This window comes from Ascaphus truei, chromosome 3, assembly GCF_040206685.1.
Source record: "Ascaphus truei isolate aAscTru1 chromosome 3, aAscTru1.hap1, whole genome shotgun sequence".
NCBI classification, from domain to species: domain Eukaryota; kingdom Metazoa; phylum Chordata; class Amphibia; order Anura; family Ascaphidae; genus Ascaphus; species Ascaphus truei.
In genome coordinates, this window is record NC_134485.1 from 109,276,549 (window position 1) to 109,296,700 (window position 20,152).

Sequence of the window (20,152 nt, forward strand, 5' to 3'; positions counted from 1 at the left end):
AATTCAATTAAATGCCGGGGGGATCGCGTGAGGCCTCTGCAACCTCTACTTACCGAGGTTCAGCCGGCTTCGGGATGCGTGACCATGGCAACTGCGGGGTCATGTGACGTGACAGTTGCCTTGGGTCATGTGACGTCACACGACCCCTGACGCCACTCGAGGTAAGGGGGGGGGGGCGCAGGAAAGAAGGGAGCAAGGCAGGGGGGGCCCAGCAAAATAAGTTTGGGCGCCCCTGTATTAAGAGGTTCTTGCCCTCGTGCTATTACTGTGGGCATATCATATTGTGACCACAGTGGTGGTTTCAGTACCTGATCCCTACTGCTAATTATATTAGACACTGTGGGTTTATAATATCCACTCATATGTCTCTTGTATAAACATTTTTTTATTATTGTTTTATGTCTGGGATTTTTGTCTTTAGTATTATTATTTTGGGCAAGATTTGTAGATATATTCTTCCATCTTTCCTATTTTTCAAGTCTCTTTAGGCTTTGTTTATTGTTATTATTGTTTTGTTGCTGAAGTTATGCTTTTAAACCGTTTTTTTAATGCTTTTCTTATGGGATTATCTTTTTTGTACATAGTTGAATTTAATAAAGCTTTGGCTTTCAATTGGGAGGTCAGCTGACTCCGGTAGTCAATCGGGAGTGACGCTGTCCATTTCAGCGAAGGAGCAACGTAGTGTGTGGTCGCGGGCTGATAACGTCACTCCCGTGGCACCGGAATGTATAAAATGTAAGATTTATGTTGTTACCTTACACCTTGATAAAGCGCAGGGGAGCGAAACGCATAGGTGTTCATTTTTTACCTGTAAGCTGTCCATGTGAGCTTAATAAGTTCTATTTTGTATGGGAGTTACCCTGGATGATCCTGCGTTTTTTGCCCTGCTGCAGCTGTGCTTTGTTTCATTCAGAGCTTACCGTGTGGTATTGTCATATCCGGTACGGATGTGCCAGATAGCGTGTCGTATGTCCGTTTTTATACATTGCACGGATCTGTCCTAAGGGCAGGTCCATACTGCAGCAAACCGCGCGGAGGCGTCCGCACGGGGCGCTATCACATTGCTTAAACAGGCAGGAGGGGGCGCACGTTGCGCAAGAAATCAGTTCAAACTGATTTCTTGGCGCGACAGGCAGGTCACGTGAACAGTTCGCCCAATGAGGGTGAACCAGCTCCGTGACACCCCACAGCGCGTTCAACATGAACACAATACGCACCAGCTTCACACGGGTGACGTCACAGCCTTCGCCTAAGGCTGCACTTATAGTGCCGGCGACGCGATGTCGCGTTAAAACAAATGCATTGTCGCCGTTGTCGGCGCTTATAGTGCATGCGACGGCGCGACCAAGTGGCAGCGCTACAAAAAATCTGGTAGTCACTGTTATTTGATTTTTTTCGGCGACGGTCTCTCCTTGTGGCCAATCAGAGAGCTTCTCCATCCCTCTGCCTTCCCCTTTTATGACATCACTGGCCTTGCAGCCAGCGACGTCGCCTAAACTTGAATTACAACTATCGCAATGGCAATGGCAACAGGTGACGTCATCGGTCACGTCGCCGGCACTATAAGCGCAGCCTAAGGAGGCTTTAGACCACACTCTGAGTGTGCTGTGACAACATCTTCCAGGAGTGAGAAGGAAAAGACAGATTGTGGCAATCACAAACCTATGATACGGGTTTTTGCACCTCTGTCACACATTGGCTGCCATTGACTTGAATGACTTTTTAAACAGTTTTTAAACAGGATTGCAAAGTAAACAGGATTTCAGTTCGATTACCTGTATCCGAGGTTAGGGAATCTTTCCCTAGAGAAGAGAAGACAGGTCCTATCAGCTCTCTATAGAGCAGTATCAGCAAAAACTGTGACAACAGTGGATTAAGTTCCAGATGCTGTTAGAAAGTATTTTTCTTATATTTAAAAGATGGTATAATTACCCAGAGGCTATAGCTCACTGTATATAAGGTTAATTATGGTCCCATCTTATTGAGCCACCTGTGCTAAAGCTGGAATATCCTGACCTGTTGGGGGGCTTGTAAACTGGAGTTGAGCACCCCTGACCTTGAGGCTAAACTGGCACCTCCATCCGACCGACCAGGCGTCCATCATGTGGTTGGGGAAAAAAAGACAGGCCTACGGCTTCCTCAGAAAATCCGGTTATAAAACATTTGCGCAATATTTGGGATGCATCCATTTTAAAATATAAGCTCCCATCTAGCCCGTCCTTAATGACATCCTTGAAAAACAATCAAGCTTTCCCGCCAGGACGCCAAGAAACGTATTGAAATAGCTGGAAGATCAAAGGTTTATGTAGAATAAAAGACTTGTATAAGAGAACAACACTCAAGTGGTTCCAGGAACATACAAGAGCAGTTTTCCATTGCAAAATCAGACCACTACAAATACCTGCAGGTTAGACACATTATTGCCAACAAATTTAGCCAAATCAGTATCCCAGATATTTCCTGTTTTGAAAACATGTGCCTTAATGCAGGAAGCCAGACAAAACGAGCGTTACTGCTTTATTTTAACGTGTCCATGGTGGGAGATCCAGGCAAAGAGCATTGGCTTGGGGACAGGGAGCTGGGCGAGGATGTTAACTAGGAGGAGCGTAAAGACATCTGGGAGTTTGTTGCCAAGAGTTCGACAGGTACCTTAATAAAAAAGAATGCATATAAGATAATGTGCAGATGGTATAGAACCTCTGCGAAACTAGACACAATGAACCCGAATATATCCCCGTTATGCTGGTGAAACTGTGGACAAAGAGACTCTATGGCCCAAATATGGTTTTGAGTGCCCCAAGCTTCAACCCCTTGGGGACAATGTACAGGAGGGCCCCACTAATACGGTGGGTTCCGTTCTGAGGACCCGCCGTAAAGCGAAAATCGTCGTAAAGTGGAACCGGCGATTTTCGTTAGGTGCGCATGCGCGACAGAAGGAAACCCCTCCATTCTGCGCATGCGGGACCCCAGGCCAGGCCGTTCTGCGCATGCGCGACCCCTGGCCGGCCCGTTTTGCGCATGCGCTGTCATTGCAGCAAGATGGCGGCCCCCTTCTCGGCACCGCCGTATCGGCGGAGCACCGAAAAGCGGAGCGCCGAAAAGTGGGGCCCTGCTGTATTGCATTTTATGTATGATAAAATGGGGATTGTGGTCCCTTCTCTTAAAGCTGCAGTTCAAGCAATATCCTACATGTGTTTTTTTTTTTTTTGCAATAAATCAGTTCTGTACTTTGAGAAAATACTTGTAGCATTTAAAAAAAATAAACTATATTAAAGCTGCAGTTCAAGCTTCCGTTTTTTTTTTTTTTAGTTTTTTTTTTTTTTACTTCAATAGTTTCATGTGGGCAATCTCTACTTACCTAAAGAACTGCATAGCTGCCGGTCAATTCGTTCTCCGTCTATTGATCGGCGAAGTTTGGCGAAATCTTTAAATATGGGGAATGTAAATGGTTGCTATAGTAACAAGCATGCTTGTTAAAATAGAATACAAGAAAATTGGTCTTTCAAAGTTGTTTTTTTGAAAACAGAAAATGCTAAAAGTATTTTTTCTTACTACGGAACTGATTTATTTAAAAAAAAAAAACACACACATACAGGATATTGCCTGAACTGCAGCTTTAAAGACATTTTTAATGTATTCTAATGTAACAAGCCTGTTTGTTCCTATAGCAACCATTTACAAAGTCCCATTCCCTTCCCCATCTGAAACAGCATCACCTTTTTTGAGCCCTGCCCTCTGTACCAGTGAACCAATTGAATCTAGTGCCTGCTTGGTCACATGATCTTCCCCACAGAACTTTGGCTGTCAGTGCAGCAGAAGAGGACCCGGGATGCATTTAGGCTACGATTATAGTGCCGGCGACGCGACGTCCGGCTACGGTCGCTGGGAAAATCAAATTGAGATGACTTCCAGCGATCGCGACCAAGCCATCGCGTCGCACTTAGTATAATCACAAGCAAAGGCAGCAATGCATTTGTTTTGACGCCACGTCTCTGTCGCCAGCACTATAAGTGTTATTTGACTTTTGATTTTGGTCATAGCATTATTATGGATGTTGTTTATCTTGGACGGGTTACGTTTATTTAGTTTTGCTTTGCTTAAGGTAGCCTTCTGTTGGTTTATCATTTAATTTATTTAGTCAGGTAGGGCCTAGGGGCATTTTCTTTCCCCTTGTTTTCTTTATAATTTTTTTTAGTATTTGCAAACGATATACTAGCCACCTGCAGCCATTAGGCAGTTCTCTTGTTCTTTATTTTGGAGGCTTTTTACAGTGTGTTCTCTCTTATATGTATTTTAAATTGTTTGTATTTAACGTGTTAAATTAAAATTAATTCTTTGATTATTTTCATGTATGATGCTTAATGGATGGGTTCCATGTGAATGGATTTTCCAGGCAAAAGGTGTCACATTATATGCTCATTTGCATGTCATTTCCCAGAATCCCCTGCTGCAGTGGGAGCACTGTATGCTAGGTGATAATGGTGAAAAGCAAGGTTGCAGACCTGTCTCAGACATGTGAATGTGCTCACAAGTGATATTCTTTATTGTTGGAAGCACCAACAGATTTAAAGCCTCAAGGTTTTTAGGATTGTATATCGGTCACTGCTTATTTGCGGCACAAAGCAGCTCTAACACATACATTTACATGTAAGGATCATTAAATGGTTGGAGCTCAAAGCAGCTGCTTGGTATAAAATCGCACTTAATTTGACATGAATCATGTCATTTTAAAATGTAGATACCATCACTACATGTAATGTACGCACAACATAAATTGATATAAAACTCATAATTAATGCAGTGTAAAATGAGCATTTTATGAATAATTAGACTGCTGCACATGCAGTGCAAAGCAATTCTGCAATATAAAAACGGACATTTATTGTGATACCCAGTTATACTTAAGGGCTCATTTTAATATTGCTGTGCAGATAGGTAAGAGCCAAAATGAGTTGAATAAAAATGATCACATGTCGCGGCCTCTTTGCAAAGCAGCAGCATGATATAAAATCACTTTCCTATGTATAAGATCCTGTCTTGAAGCATATGTTAAGATCATTTGAGGGTTGCAATAGCATGTTTAGTGCAAGAAACACAACCTATCCTGTCACATTGCCTAGGTGTGACTTTTGACTCTTCCTTGTCCTTCTCCATTCACGGCATGGCTAAAATTGGTCGCTTCTTCCCCCATAATATTGCCAAGACCTGCCCTTTCAATCTACTGCTAAAACGCTAATGCATGCTCTTATCCTCTCCCATCTGGATTATTGTAACATACTTCTAACAGGCCACCCTGTCTTTATGCTTCAATAATAATAATAGCATGTTCTTATATAGTGCTGCTAGTTTTACGTAGTGCTTTACAGAGACATTTTGCAGGTACAGGTCCCTGCCCCGTGGAGCTTACAATCTATGTTTTCGGTGCCTGAGGCACAGGGAGATAAAGTGACTTGCCCAAGGTCACAAGGAGCAGACACCAGGAATTGAACCAGGTTCCCCTGCTTCAAACTCAGTGCCAGTCAGTGTCATTACTCACCTTCTCTGCAATCTATCCACAATTCTGCTGGTAGAATAATTTAATATTCTCCCAAAACTATTCCGGCTCATCTCCTCCTTAAATCCCTCTCCTGGCTTCCCATCAAATTTTGGATAAACTACAAAAGTTGTCCGTACCTTCAAGGCCCTCAACTCATCTGCTCCTCCCTACAGATCAGTGTTGATCTCTCGCTATGCCCCTGCTGGTCTCCTGCGCTCTACCAACAACTGCCTCCTTTATACCCCTTTCACTGCTCTCTCGACTTAAACCTTGTCCCCTCACTGCTCCTTACCCGTGGAACTCCCTCACACTTCCAAGCACCTTCTCTTTCTACCTGTTAGTAAAACCTTACAACCCACCTCTTAAATTAAGCATTTCAATAGCCTAGACCAGCGGTGCGCAAACTATGGGGCGCGACCCCCAGGGGGGGCGCGACACTGCCGACGGGGGGCGCGGGGTTTACAGAGGCCCCGCGCGCTTCCCGAAGGCACTTAAATTAAGTGCCGGGGGAGCTGCAGGGCCTCTGTAAACCTAACTTACCGTGGCTCCGGCGGCTTCCTCCCTGCGGCGCCATGGCAACGCGGCGTCAAAATGACGCTGCGAGGTCATGTGACGTCACGTTGCTATGGCAACGTGACGTCATTACGCCGGAGCGCGGGTAAGTTGGGGTTGGGGGGGGCGCGGGAGCGAGGGGACAGCCGTCAGGGGGGCGCAGGGAAAAAAGTTTGCGCCCCCCTGGCCTAGACCAGGGAAGCGCAACGTTTTGGCGCTGAGCCCCCCTGCCTGTCAGCCCCAGCACTCGCACCCCCCTCCCCCCTTTTCTGTGAACCGGCATCAAATGACGCCGCGGGTCATGTGACGACACGTTACCATGGCGAAGCGTCACGTCCCATGACACACAGCGTTGCCATGGCGACGTGTCCAGAAGCCGGCTGAATCCCAGTAAGTTCAGTTGCAGAGGCCTCGCGCTGTTCCCCCGGCATTTAATTTAAATGCCTCTGTAACCGCCGCGCCCCCTCCCCCTCAAATAATTTTGCTTGTTGCCTTTTTTGTAGTGTACTGTAATTCCCATTGTATTCTCTTTTTTGTATTGAGCTGAGTACACTGTGGGCACTATATAAAAAAGATATACCTTTAGGGGGCAATTCTATATCCACCAAAGTGGCCGATTGGGACGTAGACTTCAATAGGGGTTTTCATCCAAAAACAGCTTGAACAGCCGCTTTGGTGTATATAGAATAAGGCCCTTAATATGAAGGACATTTTTATTTAATAGGTGATCAAATCTCCTCACTATACAGCAGTAACAAAAAATCACTGCACCATTTGGCTCAAAATGCCCTGTAATACCCCCTGTTATGTGATTTTGTTGCCAGCAGGTTTAATGCAAGGGCTTCAAAATCCACTTCCTAAAACTTAGGTGAAGATTGATGTCCGAGTACAAGCACTTTCTGGGATGTAAAAATAAATCTAGGAGGTGTATATCAATGGGGCACTGGCGCCGTACTGGGTCAAACGGACGGCATAAGATTTATGAAAGGAACAAGATCCAATTGTTTTTAAATGTGTTTTTTATTGATACACCTATTCTCTTGGCGTTACTCTGTGTTTACATCGGAGGATATTTTATATGTAGCTCCATATTGTGAAATAGGATCGTTTTATGGATACTGTTTGTCAGTCTCTTGGCTGTTCAATGAATACGTTAACAAAAACGGCACCAAATTTACTGCGGAATAAAAATCCGGTTGAAAGCAATATATATTTTTGTACTTGAATGTAGTGTCATTTATTTGCACCAGTTTTGCGTGTGGAAGACCAAGTTAAATAATCCCCTTATTTAGATTGTAAGCTCCTCGGAGCAGGGACTCCTCTTCCGAAAGGTTACTTTAATGTCTGAAGCACTGATTCCCATGACCTGTTATTTGTATTATTTGTTATTTATACGATTGTCACGTGTATTACTACTGTGAAGGGCTATGTACACTAATGGCGCTATATAAATAAATAAATGAGAGATTCAGTCATGCACACTTTAAATAATATATCATGGGCAATATACTTGCGTTTAAAGGTACCGGAGCTCCGTGGTTCAGGGAAAAAACCTGTCTGGTGTAATTTCCAAGTTTATGGAAGTAAGTTGAAGAGGGCGCCCACGGATTTGTAGAAAAGAAATGTATTCATTCAGTCGAACACACAACGTTTCGAACTGCACAGAGTTCTTTATCAAGTCACTTGATAAAGAACTCTGTGCAGTTCGAAACGTTGTGTGTTCCACTGAAAGAATACATTTCTTTTCTACAAATCCGTTGTGCTATATAAATAAAGCCATACATACATTATTGGCCTGCTTAAGGCTGCGGCCAGGCAGGGAGCGGGCGCGCTGACGCTCGTGCGCCCTGCTCGGCCGGGCGTTTTGTGGCCGGATAGGTGTGTGCGCGGGGGGGGGGAGGCGGCGTGTCGGGGGCGCAGCCAAGACGTCACGGAGCTGGTTCGCCCTCATTGGGCGAACCGCTCACGTGACGAGTGAGCGGCGAATTCACATTTGCTTGCTTGGCAAGCAGGTAAGTTCCGCGCATGCCCAGGCGCTAGCTCACGCTGGCCACACACTTTGCCGCAATGTGTTTCATTGCGGCCATCGTGCGTGTGCCCGCTCGCTCAGTGCCACCCTAGACAAGGCCTTAGATGGCGGAAGAGTGATGGTGGAGTAGTGGTAGAGCAAAGAACAGCAGCCCTAGACTTCCAAAGGCGACCACGGCTGCCACCAAGGTCGCAGGGATCGTAAATCAATTTAATAAGAAAAATTTTATTATAATATGTATATTTTTTGTAATAAACATTTCTTGGGCCATACACTAGTTTGAAGTGTTTACTTAAATCTTTACTATAAAAGAATGAGTGTTTATTACTTAGCTGGGTATTAGTTCTGTAGTAGTCGCCGGAAATACCTTTTATAAGCCTCTCTGAGTGGATCCACCTTTCAGCGAGAGTTGTCCCAATCTTCTCCTCCCCCATCTGGTCCCAAAAGGCCCGATCCACCCTAGCCCTGTAGGAGGAATAGAGGGGGAGTTAGTTAAGAGAGGTAGTGAGGTAAGGGTGGGTAATTAAGTGGTTTTATATATATATATATATATATACATACATATATATATATATATATATATATATATATATATATATATATATATACATACAGTACATACACACAAATATATATATATATATACATATATATATACATACATACATACAGTATATTGTTTTTTTTTAATGCAGAATATAAGTATTAAAGGATTTATTGCGCACGGGTTAAAGAAAGTCGATGTGCATAAATATGCACATTCCTGCAGCTGAACTTTGCTTGTCCTTAGCAAACTCATGTATGATATGTTTTTATAGCGTAATAAATGCTTAAGAATTCTTCCTTGTTCGCTGCGTTAGATAAGAGTTGCATAATCGGGAGGGCCTGATAGGACTGATACGTACAGGGAGGTTGCAAGAAGAAACTGGTCTCGTTCTCTTCTGTGTCTTTGACTTGATTCGAACAATCTTTGTCCTCCTCAGCAAGAATAGTTCGTTACAGGTACTTCAGTTTTTGCACCCAGCCACCTTCTCGGGTCTCTTTCTGATTAAAGCTGCTTACGGTTCTTGTGTGGGCGAGTAAGTGACACTTCGGTTTTTCTCAAGCACAGCCACTAGATGAAGAGTGGCCAACTTCGGTCCTCAAGGGCCACCAACAGGCCAGGTTTACCTGCAGCACAGGTGGCTGAGTCATTTTGGCTGAGCCACCTGTGCTAAAGCAGGGATATCCTGAAAACCTGACCTGCTGGTGGTTCCTGAGGACGGGAGTTGGCCGCCTCTTCTGCACTAGATTATGCAATCACGGGGTACTGTAAATATAGAACGTCTCACAGCCCAACGTAGAAACACCTCCTGTGACTTGGTCCTCTTCTGCTGAATTGTCAGACATTTATAAAAGTACATTTTCTACATTCTTCACTGTAACGCCTAGTGTATGATGTACAGGAAAGGTGAAACTACCTCACCTGTTACTTGTACCAATTTCTTTATTTAGATACGCACAGAAAGTGTAATTTTTGTCTAAGATAGCGGGAGATAAGCACTTCAAGTACAAGTTCATATTTGTACGTATTTCTTCATTATTTGCTTATGTCGTACAATAGTTTCAGGGTGACATTATGGTCACCGGCTAACTTTTATAGAGGGCCATCCAATCTTGGTTTTGTAGCGCTCATTCCATCTGCAACTCAGCGCAGTAACCTGAAGGGGAAATATTATGGGATGAGAGATTATTTAAAGATCAGGTAGTCACCCTAAATAACACGCTTTGCCTCTGTTGACCTTTAACTTTTGTATTGCCTTAGTGCTGTTCTGTGGCATTTCCTGAAGGTTTTACAATTTTTGCCCCTGTCCGTGGCTAATTACCATCACGGAAAGAGGTGGATTGCTTCCTTCTCCTGTGTTAACGTTGTGGGGCAAGGCCGGACCTCATCATTGCTGCAGTAAGGATCACATGGTCCTGGTTCCAGAAGGTCTCCTGTACTCTGTTCCCACAGGCATTGCACCACCAAAAAGGTTAATCTGTTCAAGGTGACAGCAGGGGTCAAAACCCACAAAAATGAACATGGCAGATGTAGACTGTTTGTTGAGGCATTGAGATTCCCAAATGCCTCCGTAGACATGTTCCCGAAGGAGAAGAAGCGCTCGGTTGATGGAAGTCTAAATCTATACTCAAAGTCATTATACACTACTGCTTCTTCCACTACAGCATTGATACCCTACTTCTTCCAGAGGATGACATGCTGCTTTGAAAAGGGGGTGAGCTAATGTGTTATATGAATGGTTAATGGTAATAATAAACTCCTTTTAGGTTTGACCAACCCAGAGTAGTATGGGATGTGGTTACAAGGGAAGCCTGGATTTTGAGATTTCCAAGTTGTCATTCTATGAAATGAACTGCCATATGTCATTCTGATTACTGAACCAGGGATCATTTCACAGCTTGTTGCAATATTTACATGCAAATATAGGTATTAAAATACATTTAATACCTGCAAAATGTTAACCTTAAACAGACCAGTTTCATGGAGTGTCAACGTGTCATGCTGGGCACAAGAAGTGTCATGGAAAGTTGATCATGGATTTTGGACTTCTCATGCACTGCGGTGTGTCATTTGTGAAAACATTTTTTTTTAAATGCTCATTTGCTGTATGGCAGATTTTTTTCTTATTCAAAGTACTGTACATCGCTGCTCACAAGTTCATACTGCAATTCTTCATTTATTGTCACAGCCAAGAACAGAGGAGGAACAACGTTTCAGATCCCATATGGACTTTCACCCTGATTTAAATAAATAAAGAATTGCAGTATGAACATGTGAGTAGAGATATACTTTATACCTCTGTCTTACAGGAGACCTGCACTTTGAAGAAATTGTTTGTCTATGTTGTGTTGGCTGCACAAGCAGGAGTCTCCTCGCCTGAAACTGTTTCCCCACACTTTGGAAGTGTACTAGATTTTTTTATTCGCAATCCTACCCGTGTTTTCCTTGTTAAGTAAAAAGGATCCCTCATTTTCAAAGTCAGGAGCAGGGAGTTTTTTTTAAATATTTTATTGCCTTGACATAAACGATATTTGTTCTGCTTAGCACTTTGTTTACTAAAGAATATTTTAGTTATTCAGATATTTAAACAGCAAAGCCAACCAGAAAATAACTACAGTATTTAAGTTGATAAGTCGCACTTGTGCTTTAAAACCGCGGTACTTTTAAAAAAAAATATATATATATATATATATATATATAAAAAAAATTGTTTGATATATGCAGCCTTTGATTACCTTTTTTTTTTTTATTAGGTAGAATTGGGTGGTTCCTGCTCTATAAAATACGTCTCCTGGAGAAATATTATATCTCCACCCGATTTCTTAAGCTCCTGGAGGGCCAGCCTCCTTTTCCTGTTAGTTTGGAGTCCCTTCCCATTCAAAGATACAATCTTAATTGGCATAGCATTAGCCATGTTCCCTAATAGCGGTGTGGGGTCTTGAAACCCCTCCCATCCCACCTGGGTAGCTTTGCTGGATCTTACTTTTGGCCGCACCAGAGAGGCCGAGCCCGGCAAGGCCGGCTCGAGGGGGGGGGGGGATCAGGAGGGAAGGGGGGGGGGGGGATCAGGAGGGAAGGGGGGGGGAGGGGGAGGGGTAGGTACCCGCTGGGACAGTACCAGCTGGAGAAAAAGAAAGTAGAAAGAGAAAAGAGGGTCCAGAGTGGGCCCAGAATACTGAAAACCAGCCAGTCTAATGACTGGCTTTAAGGGCTTAAGGCCCTTTGGGGGTAATTTCGGAGCCGGGGGTACGCTGGGGGGGAGGGGGTACGCGAGTCCAGGGAGGGATCGAGGACCCCTGAACTAATAGGGAAAGGAGGGCGAGGGGGAATGGGGGGTGGGGAAAGAGGGAAGGGCGGGGGGAAGAGGAAATGACGAGGAGAGGAGGGTGTGCGGAGGGGGGGAGAGGAGGGTGCGCGGAGGGGGGGAGATGGGAATGGAAGGAGGAAGAGGAAAAAGGTAGAGGGGACAGAAGGGGAAGGAGGGGGGGGAAATAGGGGGAAGCTCACTCTATCTTCTTTCAGCTATAACCGCCGCTTTTTACCCATATCGTTTTAGACCATCTAATGTAAACAATGAACTCGGATCCTATAACAATAGTAAAGGCGAAGACAAAAACATTTCGGAAACCCAAAAACTCTAACCCACCACAGACAGCGGTTGAGCCTATATTTTAAGGAACACTGGTCGTCCAGCTGCGGCGTCACCCATAGATTGTTTATCCCTAGGCGCAGCCTACACACAGAACTTCCGGGGGCCCACCCACCTGGGCAAATATACCTGGAACGAGGGCGCACGGGGGGGAGGGGTCGCAGCCAAAGGGAGGAGAGGGGGGGGGGTGAGGGAAAAACAGAGAAGAGGATGACCACGGGCAATCGGCCGAACATCGCCAATCTGGCCCAGCCACTCCAGCGGGCCCCCAGATCCTCAGGGATGGAGCGCCCCCCTCCCCCGGCACAGACCAGTCCCAGCACCCGCTCCAGTTACCGGGGTTACCGGGGCACCAGGGATTATTCGGTTGTGGCGTTGCCTCCCGGGTCTACAGCTTCAGGACTCCACCGTTCCTTCTAAGTCGGAGAGGTGCTGGGAGAACAGGCCCGCCACAGAAAACCCATCCACCATCTAAGTCCCAGCATCCGAGACCAAAGGCTGATCTGAAAAACACCGGTCGGAAGGCTCCTGAGCTACGGCACCCGCCCTCCCAACTCTCGCGAGGTCGCAGGGGGCGGGTCTCTAGCGCAGCAACAACAGAACCCCGGTCTACTGGGCCCGAGGGAGGCCAGAACAGACAAGCAGATAAAGGTAGGTGAGGCTCTTCACTCAGGGACAGGCAATGCGGGATCCCGGGGGTCTCACCACAGCAGTTAGGCAAACACGGGTGGTTGATCAGGCTGGGCGGCGGATACGCGATCTCACTCCCTCGACGTGCTTTGGCTAGCTAGCCTCGCCGAGGCTCTTATGGGGCCTCCTGCACGGTCGTGCTCCTGAGATCTCTGGGGCTCTCGGTTCAGGACGGGCGGGGGTGTCAGACCCAAGTTACGTATGAGCTGATCCATCTCTTCAGGGAACCTTATCGATGGAAATCTCCCATTGTTGTTGACCAACAGCTTAAACGGGAACCCCCACCTGTTTTTCATGCCATTCTCCTGCAGTTGTGTGGTCAGGGGTCTCTTTAGAACACCTGAATAGCTTTGTCCTGGAACTGGATGGATTCCTTATTCCTGCAGGCCCCAATTAGCTTTCCTTTAGTTGAATAGCTGTGCAGCCTGACGATCACGTCCCTTCTTCGTTTGGGCTCATCCGACCTGGGGCCCTGGGCCTGGTGGGCTCTGTCAATCTCCAGGTCTCTATCCTCCATATCTGCACATATATGGTGGAAAAATTGCATTAGATAGGGTCTGAGAAGATCAGGAAGAACTGCTTCTGGGACATTCCATATTCTCAAATTTTGTCTCCGGTCCCTGTTCTCCTGATCTTCGAGGCCGTCTTTTAGCCAGGTAATCTCGTCTCCCAGCCTTGAAATGTCCTCATCCACCGCAACTTGTTGCTGTTGGGCCTTCTCCAGTTTAGTTTCCAGCTCCTGGGTTCTCTGGGATAGGCCTGCCATCTTCCTCCTTTAATTCAGCCACGGCAGCTTTTTAATCCTTTTGCAGCGAGTGGTGCAGTTTTTCATGCATGCCGGCTAGAAGGTCTTCCAGGTATGCGCGAGTGATCCCATCTCTGAGCTCGTCTTTGGCTGCTCTTGACTGCCGCTCGTTGTTGCGGGGGCTGCGTGCGTCGGCACCTTTTTGATCCGCGGAGGTCGAGCCCGAACCGCGCTGGGATGGTGAAAAATACTTTGTGACCGCCTGATTAGCGGGTTTCTTTGTCCTGTTGGACATGTCTGGGGATTTAGTCGCTCTTTGCTGATATATTTGGGCCAAAATATTCAGAGGGAAGATGCTGCAAAGTAGATTAGGGGGCAGGTCCGGCGCTACTGCAAAAGCGGCAAAGATCCAGGCAACTTCCGGTTTGTAAGAGAGAACTTTATTCCGACATCACACACACAAAGAACCAGGCTACACCACGATCTCCCCCTCAACGCGTTTCACGCTATAGAACAGCGCTTCGTCTTGGAGTGGGTGCTGCAAATAGGTTAAACGGTCGAGGGTCCCCGGAGCATCCTTTCTACACGGCCATCCCGGATGACGTCACCGGAAGTTCCCCCCGCCTTTGATTACCTTTATTGAAAACGAATGCCCTAAGTTGCTGATCGATTGATTACGGGAGAACGAATCAGTAAAGATCCTGCTGCCTTTCAGTTTCAATCAATCCTTCACGGTGTAACTCAGCAGCTACAATGTATTCTTCTATTACTACGGTAACATTATCTATTGTTACAGTTTGCTACTCAAACTGCTGAGAATATTGGCAACAAGATATCACAAATAGACAAGTGTAGCAAAGATCTCGTACTGCTATAGAAATCAAAGGATGCTCATTATATTAAAACGTATTAAAAACGGCATTACACGGTGAATAATAAAAGAAAATGCAGTAAGTTTCCAATACTACAGAACTGAATCATTTAAAAATGTTTCAGCGCGGGGCCTTTGTAAACGCTGCGTGTGTCCCCCAGAAAAGTCTCGGGCCCTCCCTGGGAGGCGCGCCCCCCAGTTTGCGCACCGCTGGTCAAAAACATAAATGTATGACTTACACTTCACATTGTTCAGGCTTCCCTGCTTCAAAAGTTAGTGTCATCAGACCATGCCGTTACTCACTGAGCCCCTCATTCAGCCCTATTACACAATGCTTTGAGCTATCAACACATATCAAACCAGAGCAGGGTACTCCTAGCGGAGGAGAGCATAATCAAGTCTGAACAGTCTCTTAAGTTAGACACATTTAGTGTCATGATATGGGCGGTTAATGAGCTACTAAGAATAAAGGTCCACACCCTTTCAGTGTTATCACTAAAGAAACTGCCATTTCAGTAGGACAGTCCATATGAATAGAGGCAGGAAAGGGACCTCTGCAGAAAGCTTTCAGCCAGCTTGACTTTGGTTTCAATGCAATGCGTGCCTGTGGCACATGTGTTCTTTTGTCAAGGGCATCTGGGAAATGTTGCACTTCTTTGAGGGTCAATGTTCCTCTTTTGGAATGCAAAGCACTAAAGAGCAGGGGGTTCTGCTCAGGCACAATAGAGCAACAGGCAACTCAGTGCAGGGCTATTATATCCTGATTAATATCCTAAACTGGTGTGCAATGCTGAGTATAAGCCATTCACTTTGACATACCCTCTTTAATCCTTTCTTCTGCCTGAAAACACATTGGTCCTCAATATCTTTGGGGACTCTTCCAGGAACAAAAGGTGTGAAATAAAAAAAGGAGGCTCCGGACCCCGAAATATTTACAAGAACCAATACAAATGACCAATGACAATTTGTTAACTATGGGTAATTACTGAAGCCCACCCAATAAAATAATTAGTGACCACTGCTTCCTGATTATAGATGGGCATTCTGGTTTCAGATGTTTTATTTTGAGGTGAAACCTGTGTTTATTGTTTTGTTTTTGCGACGTTTTTAGTTTCTTGAACAAAAATCTGTTTGTCCGTGTTAACAAAGGACAAAAATGGGCACATTTTAATTCAGTGTTTATCTGTTAATTTTCATTAGTTTCCCTGCTTCCTTTGTGCTGCCTTTGTATCCTATCTGCGGCTGCATTGCTACCAGAGGTCTGAACAAACAGGAAATTATACATTTTTTTTTGTTTTTTTAACGGTTTATCAGGAAGTGCACAAGGATCAGCCGGCTGTGTTTTTGTTTCTGTTTTTTCAGGTAGAAACCTAAAACTGGAATCCGTAATTGTGGGTAATTCCATGCTGCCAAAAACAGAGGTCATTACACTCTGCTCATATTACTCGACCTCTCTGCAGCATTTGACACCGTGGACCACCCTCTTCTCCTTCACATTCTCCATACTCTTGGTATTCGGAACAAAGCTCTATCCTGGATCCCATCCCACCTCTCCCATCGTACTGTCAGTGTCTCTTCTGCTAACATCGCCTCCTCCTCTATTGATCTCTCTGTGGGGGTACCCCAGGGCTCTTTTCTCTGTACACACTCTCTCTAGGTGACCTAATAACATCTTTTGGGTTTAATTATCACCTCTATACTGACGACACACAAATATACTTTTCAATACCTGACTTTACACCTGCTGTACAAACCAAAGTTTCTGAATGTCTCTCTGCTATATCATCCTGGATGGCCCTCCTCCGCCTTAAACTGAACATGGCTAAAACAGAGCTCCTCATACTTCCTCCCAAACCTGGTCCTACTACCTCCTCCCACATTACTGTTGGAACTACGATCATTCACCCAGTGCTTTCACCCAGTGGCCCAAGCACGCTGCCTAGGGGTCACACTCGACTCCTCTCTCACATTCGCCCCTCACATTCAAAACATTTCTAAAACCTGTCGCTTTTTCCTCCGCAATATAACAAAGATACGCCCTTTCCTCTGTTGCTCGTCTGCTAAAACTCTGACTTAGGCCCTCATTCTCTCCAGTCTTGATTACTGTAACCTCCTGCTGTCCGGCCTTCCTGCCTCTCACCTGTCTCCCCTACAATCTAACCTAAACGCTGCTGCCAGAATCACTCTACTCTTTCCTAAATCTGTCTCCGCGTCTCCCCTCCTGAAATTCCTCTCCTGGCTTCCGATCAAATCCCGCATCTCACACTCAATTCTCCTCCTCACTTTTAAAGCTTTACACTCTTCTGCCCCTCCTTACATCTCAGCCCTAATTTCTCGTTATGCACCATCCCGACTCTTGCGTTCTTCTCAAGGATGTCTTCTTTCTACCCCCTTTGTATCTAAAGCCCTCTCCCGCGTTAAACCTTTTTCACTGACTGCCCCAGACCTCTGGAATGCCCTTCCCCTCAGTACCCGACTAGCACCCTCTCTATCCACCTTTAAGACCCACCTTAAGACACACTTGCTTAAAGAAGCATATGAATAGCACTGTGGATATTCTGAACACATGATCCATAAAGCTTGGCCCCCTGCAGACGCACTTACCAGAACTCCCTCCTACTGTCTCCGTACGTTCTCCCTACCTACCAATTAGACTGTAAGCTCCTCGGAGCAGGGACTCCTCTTCCTTAATGTTACTTTTATGTCTGAAGCACTTATTCCCATGACCTGTTATTTATATTATCTGTTATTTATATGATTACCACATGTATTACTACTGTGAAGCGCTATGTACATTAATGGCGCTATATAAATAAAGACGTACAGTACAATACAATTACTAATGTCCATCCTAACACGCCCTCTTATCCCAACTCCCTCTCAGACAACAAAGTGCCAGACAAGTTAGGAGGTCTCCTCTGCTGTTGGTTGTCATCTTGAGTTTAATACCAGTGTTGGAGAGCTCCATACACAATCAATGACTATGCCAGGGGAGCGCAAGCTTTCCCCCCTGGGCTCCCCGGCCTGCTCTCCTCCCCAGCTCGTGTCCTCCTCTTTACCTTGTCTTCGGTGTCAAATGACGCAAAGGCAACGTGACGCCGGCAACGCGTCGCTGAAGACAAGGTAAGGGAAATTGCAGAGGCCTCACGCATTTAATTGAAAGGCTTTAGGAAAGAGCGCGGGGCCTCTGCAACCGCTCCCCCCCCCCCCCCCAGTTTGCGCACCCGTGCTCTATGCTACTCTGAAGTTATATTTTCTCTAAGGAGAAGATAGTGGACTGGTAGTGGATGGAGATACTTGTCCTCATTTTTCAGTGTAGCATGAAATAATTGTTTTGAGGTCACAAACAAAATCTGGCACTGAACATGAAATTGTGCTTAAAAGCAGCAAATCATGTAACACCGCACATATTTTTATTTTTTTACAGGATTGAAGCAGAGGGTCTCCGGAGCTGAACGATGTTCATTTCAGCTCAGGTGACCCCCTGGTTCCGGAGATACTTACCTCCGTAGGGGGTGCCGGTGTCTCTGTAGAGTTTAAATGTCCCAGTCGCGAGCCAATAGGAAGCCGCACCGGATGACGGCACAGCTCCCTACTGGGCTGCAGGACGTTTAAAGCCACCATTTCGGTAACCCCACATGGTCCTTGGTTACACAGATATCAGAACTCCCTACGGAGGTAAGCATCTCTAGAAGCAGTGGGTCCCCGGAGCGGAAATTAACTCAATTCAGCCTCAACGACCCCCTACTTCAAATCTGTAATGAAACAAAATCGTACAGTGCTACATGTTTTGCTGCTGTAAAACAGAAGTTTGTGTTTAGGGGACTCCACCCCTACAAATGAAGCATACAGGATACACCAACTACTGTACACGTTTACTCACTGTGCAATTGAATGCCGTGCTTTGCAAAACCCTTCAGCGCTGCAGGGGTTAAGGCCCCTTATAAGTTACGTTACATTCCTGGAATTTGCTCCCATGACGCTGCAGATGTCAATAAAGGTAGTGAAATATAGTCCCGGCACATACCGTTTGCTACTAACTAATCCTGGGCTAATGACCCGAAACTGTGCAAAAGCATACTGCATTAAGGAAGGAGGAATTCAAATTCTACAGGGCTTATTCTGTAAGCTCCGTTAGCGCTGTACCCTGCGATCTGCACGGAAAGCCCCATTGACTTGAATGGGGTTTTCCGTGCGGATCAAAGGAATATAAATTCAGATGTTTTTTTTAATGTCTCTGTTTTTGTTTTTCACTTTGTGTATTGTTCTAGCAGCCTCTTTGTCCTGGACAATCTGTCATCGGGATGGCTCTTTTGTTTGTTTATTGCACCGGCAGTGAACGTAGCTGCGCTTTTGTACACGGAGAAATGCAGAAACCTGAAAGCTTTTTTGGAGAGATTGCTGCAGATATTCTCTTCTCAAGAGCTCAGGCATATTCACCTCTTTCATTTGCGACCTATATATCTACACTTTAACAATAAAGGAGGTCCCCAACATCGTTATTATTTACCTCCATTTACATATTTAGATGGTAAGTTTTCTATGGCAGGAGATCATTTTCCTATAGTGGGCTTTGTATGTTTGGAGAGAAGACACCGCTGTCGTTACCCGTAATATGAGAGACTCTCTTTCCGCGCAGCTGCAGACTGAGCTGAATTACAGGACGCTTCATAGGTGCTTCCTGAAGACTTTGTACTGTTGATAACGCAGCCGTTTTCGAGACGGCCTCCGACGTCCCGTCCCCTATGATAAGCTTTGAGCATATGCCACACGTAGATACGCACACTACACACACTTGGTGTTATCATTTAGTACTTTCTCTCTCCGGCATTGAACATAATATATATATATATTTTGTGATGCCGTCACTGCCCTCTAAATAAATAAACCTGTATTATTCAATATCTACTAGGATACGCCTTGTTTATTATACATTCTGCACATTGGTAGGATGTTTTCACTGTTATTCTGGTTGATGGGTTGTTGTGTTTATTTCTGTGCACTGTACACACACCCGCTTTCCTCAGCCTTTGCGAGTGACATCACTTTAGGGCCCAAAGCAGGGGGCGGGGCATGTTTCTTTTGGCGTCTAAATGTCTATAAGAATGGTTTTACTACTCTGTGACGGCTTGGTGAAGGTGCACTGGACGCCGAAATGTTGTCTGCCGCGATGCAAGCAATGTATTCTTCATAAGTCTGGAAGACAGCCTTGTCCCCACATTGCTTTGTATGTTTGATGTACTTATTATTTTGTGGCTGTACTTGCTTTGTGAACATTCATTGACAGACTTAAGAGCCAGACTAGCAAAGGCCTAAATAAATGTTGCAAACAAGGCAATCATTCAAATATGCCAACTTTCAAGGACCTAAATCAGTGAAGTGTATGGTTTCTGGACAACAAAACGTATTGATTTTTTTTTGGGGGGGGGGAAGCGTTTATTAGTGAGGGCCTTTAGAAGTCTATGAGATGACTGGTGCTAGACATCAGTAAGACGGACTCCAAATAAGTGGAACATCTGGAAAATGCATATGATAT

The 20,152-nt window shown here is 45.3% G+C and overlaps 1 protein-coding gene across 2 annotated transcripts in view; it reads left to right on the plus strand.

Annotated features, from left to right (window-relative positions):
* The window catches only part of SLC43A2 (solute carrier family 43 member 2), an 84,297-nt gene that overhangs the window by 14,218 nt on the left and 49,927 nt on the right, over positions 1-20,152 (plus strand). Inside the window, exon 1 of one of the 2 annotated variants that reach the window (XM_075589324.1) lies at positions 12,830-12,961. The exons of the other annotated variant lie outside the window; for it this stretch is intronic. The gene's annotated coding sequence lies outside the window, so the exon portion shown is untranslated. Of the gene's footprint in view, positions 1-12,829; positions 12,962-20,152 lie in introns of those variants that run through there. 2 annotated transcript variants of the gene reach the window in all.